General features: G+C 35.2%; 1 protein-coding gene across 1 annotated transcript in view; it reads right to left on the bottom strand.

The window, feature by feature from the left end:
• Window positions 1–4,053, bottom strand: part of LOC134842643 (uncharacterized) — a 235,608-nt gene that overhangs the window by 101,264 nt on the left and 130,291 nt on the right. The gene's annotated exons all lie outside the window — the stretch shown is intronic.

Genomic DNA, 4,053 nt, shown 5'->3' on the forward strand with positions numbered 1-4,053 from the left:
AAATATCCTCAGAAAATTGTGCGAAGCCTATATAGTGTTAAGAAAGCTTTCCAGTGGGTTTGCTTAAACTGGGAAAAGAGGAGGAGCAAAAATTTTTTGGGGAATTGCAAGTTTCAGAAGCATTTTGGGAATCGGTTAACAAAAACCCCGACGAGAGAAATATTTGTTGAAAGGTCACTTCTCACAGCGGATAGGGGACCTCCTAAAGATGCAGATGTACAATTAGCTTTGAGAAAAGTGAACACGGTTTAGGCTCCTGGCCAGAGTCAGAAAACGGATTATATTCTTAAGTTGCTCGAGAAGAAAACTCTCAAGCTCTTAGAAGATTTACATTAATAATTGTCTCCGACCATAAATTTATCTTTGGTTTTACAGGAAGGCAGTTTTTCTCAGTTGTTTAAAAAATGAAGCAGAGCAGAGCAGAGCAGTAGCGAGCAATTACCAGAGCATTTTCCTATTAGACCAGATAGGGAAGGCGTTTGCTAAGAGGTTTGTAGCGTTCCACATCAAGCTGATCGCTAAGCTTGATAGGTATAGCCGAGATTTGATGTACGGGTGCATTTGGGGTCCGTTCTTGTCATCATCGTTTTTGACTCCCTCATGTGTCAGAGATTATAGAAAAGACTATTTGCATACGTTGATGATCTCGACCTTATATTTGACGGCAAACAACAGCTATCAATTCACTGATAGAAATAGTGAAACATTTTGAAAATCTGGCAATAAAACTAAAAGTTTTTTATCAGCATCAAAGATAAAATCCTTCTCAATGTGCTAAGCGAACTGGTTAATTAATTTGATTAGCTCAATCATCATGTCAGCTGATGGCAGCGCTCACAAGGATTTTGGAATAGAATAACAATGCTGCATCTTCGACCAACCCTGGTGTCAAGAAGACTGAGGCCCAAGAACAGCCTCCTTATTGAGAATTTTCTACAGCAAAATTTCTTATACTGCTTAGAGACCCTTGTAATCAAATATGTTGATCTTGTTTAAAAAGGGATTGTACAACCTTACAGAATAATCCTGAGGCTAAAATAAAGAAAGAGCATGAAACCATAAGAAATGAATGACAAAATCAAAGGTACGCCAGTTGCGCACCAACTATGCATGAGAAGGTTCCAACTAAACTCTTCCTTTAAAAACATCGGAGTCGATGGCTTGATTGAATTACCTGACGGAGTTGAGGCTTAAAAGGAATGAGCCAGGCAGCTACCGGGAGATCCTGAACGCCACTGGCTCAAGATAAAGTGTGACCAGGACAACTGTTGCACACTCCACTCACCGAACTTAATATCAAAATAGTTGGGATTTTAGAGCTAAATTTATCCGTAAAGGCCACAATCAGTTCAATGTGCCAATAAAAACTGTGACAAAGTTTTTCAGAGCACGAACGAAACATATAGGCATCCCAGATTCAGATGAGAGAAACGTAATATATACGAGTTTTTCTAACACATGAATGCTTTTTTGTAGATTGATTTTTATCGTTTGTTTCAAGATTGTTCTTGTTAGTGAAGCGCTAAAAATCTTCCGAAGAACTTTGGCTGGAACAAAACTATATTTTTTAACTTGAATAAAACTTCGACTAGTTTTTCAGAGTGGTGTCAGACTGACTTCACACAAGCAGCAATTCCAGACTAGTTCTTCTCAACACTGGACAACTCTTCGGAAAAATAATTTCGTTGGTCGAATAACGTTTAAAGGGGTTTGAAAATTTTTGTGGTTCCGCGTTTGGTATAACAAAAAAGGAATTAATTTCAACAAAGAGGCAAGGACGAGTCTCGTATTACTTGCGATACAAGGCAAGTGCAGCATTGCAAGCCAGCGACGACAAAATGAGACGAAAATTACAAAGTTCTCCAAAAAAAATTTTGGAAAAAAGATGAAAATGATTTCAGAAAAACAGTCTAAAAACCACAACCCCCAATTATGAAAAAAAATTTTTTTTTAATTATCAAGCAAACACCGAGCCGACATTAAGTGGCTAGACGCCCTTTGAGTCGAAAACAAAAGAAAGTGATAAAAAGTTTGTTTCACGAAACATTATTGAACAATTAGTTCTTAATGATTTGACTTGATGCAACACAAGCAACCTGATTTTTCCGAACGGATGAACAATTTTTCCAACTCTTAGAAGACGCAAAACAAAAACATTTTAAGTTTATGAAACGTAAGCAGAAATCATTTAGGCTTATTAAAAATTTTAAGCGAAAAAAATAACCAAGGAAAATACTCAACGTCGGAAAATTTAGAAACTCCCGGAAGAAATTGAAAACACGTGACCCTGGTATGATAAAAACAACTAATCAAGGGCATGGAAAGCTTATGATTGAGGCATAATTGGCAACAAAAAATTTTAAGCAATTTTTGCACATTAGTTTCAAATATTTTTTAGAAAAAACTTAGTGCCAACAAAGCGCTAAGTTATACTTCAGAAACTAGTGTTTTTTTGGTAAATTGAGATTACTCAGCCTAAAAGCTTAAATCAAAATTAAATTTATATATAACGAACTTCACTTGATTTTTTTACGTATTTGAAATAAGCCTTAAAGTCGAAAAATTCAAACTAAATTTAACGGCACTGAGAACAGTTTTTGCAAATTTTGACGACTGAAAGTTGTTCGAATCACGACTGAAAGGGCTTTGATTTGATTTATCAATCGATCTACTCCGATGATTTGTTTGTGAAAAACAAAAAAAGCGAAAACGCACCAAAACACACACAGGGCGCCCATGGATCATAATCAATTATATTGTCATAACATGGTCAGTATCAATTAAATTACGAAATAATCAATATTAATCCACTAAAAAAGGGTTATAAACCTAATATTTCGAATGTCAATATAATCCGTTATAATCGAGTATAATCCATTAAAAATGGATTATAATTATAATCCTAATATTTTTCATGCTAATATAATCCATAAAATTGGCTGTAATTGATTATAATGGACTTTTTCGAGAGGTTGATCATAAAATTTGCAACTTTTTTCAAAGTTATCTCATTTTCTGTTTAGTGCAGTTGCTACCTATTACGTTTTATAAAATTACTTTTCAATCTAAAATTTGAAATGTAAAATTTTGTCTCTTCTTTCTCAATTCATATCAGTTTAATTTACCCCCCCCCCCTGCCAGCTTGCAACAAGCGCCATTCGCCCCCTTATGGTTGAACATGGGATAATTATTATTTTTACCCCTCTCCCTCCGTTTAACCCTCCATTTTGGATTATAATGGATTATATTTTTTCAAAAATAATCGATTATATTGGCAATATAATCGATTTCGAGGTCTGAATTTTACATCTTCAATGGAATATAATTGATTATTTTTGTGTCGGGAATCCATTATAATCGATTAAAATCCATGGGCGCTCGTGCCGGTAAACATGGTAAAGAGGGGGTGGAAAAGAGCCGAACATCCTGCCAACTGCTTAGTAACAAAATATTTTTTTTAAAGACAAAGAAATAGGTTCGTATAAAGACAACGCGAAAACGTCCAAATCCATGGATTTTTTCCACTCTTCCTGCCCGCTCCCCCACATCCGCCACATTTGAATCTCAAATATGGATAAATTATTTATCGTTGTCATAATAATGCAATAAGTAATGCAATGAATTTTTGGTTTTTTCTTTTTCCCCCGCCTGCAATTTTTTACTAGTAAAGTTACTGTTCACATTGTCCGATCGTTATGAAAACTGACATGCGGACTTATTAAGCTGTGCTAAACATATTTGGTATCTTTAAGTAACCTTGTAAAACCACTCGCTACACGATAAAATTGATGAAGGAGTGAGGCGTGGGGGGCGGGGGGGATGAGGAGGAAAAAGAGCCAAATAATTTTTTAAAACATTTGTTCCTTACGATATTCTGACTGGGTGTTGTGGAAACACGTGCGGCAGAGTGAAAACTTTGTATAAATAAATGACTATTTAATTATTTACCACTAAATGACAATGTAACTAATTAATTTTAAAAATACAATGACTGAAGTGTTGTTTTTTTGACACGTGCGAAAAAAGCGGATAGATCAAATTCGAATTGGATAA

This window comes from Symsagittifera roscoffensis, chromosome 1 (assembly GCF_963678635.1).
Source record: "Symsagittifera roscoffensis chromosome 1, txSymRosc1.1, whole genome shotgun sequence".
Lineage (NCBI taxonomy): Eukaryota > Metazoa > Xenacoelomorpha > Acoela > Convolutidae > Symsagittifera > Symsagittifera roscoffensis.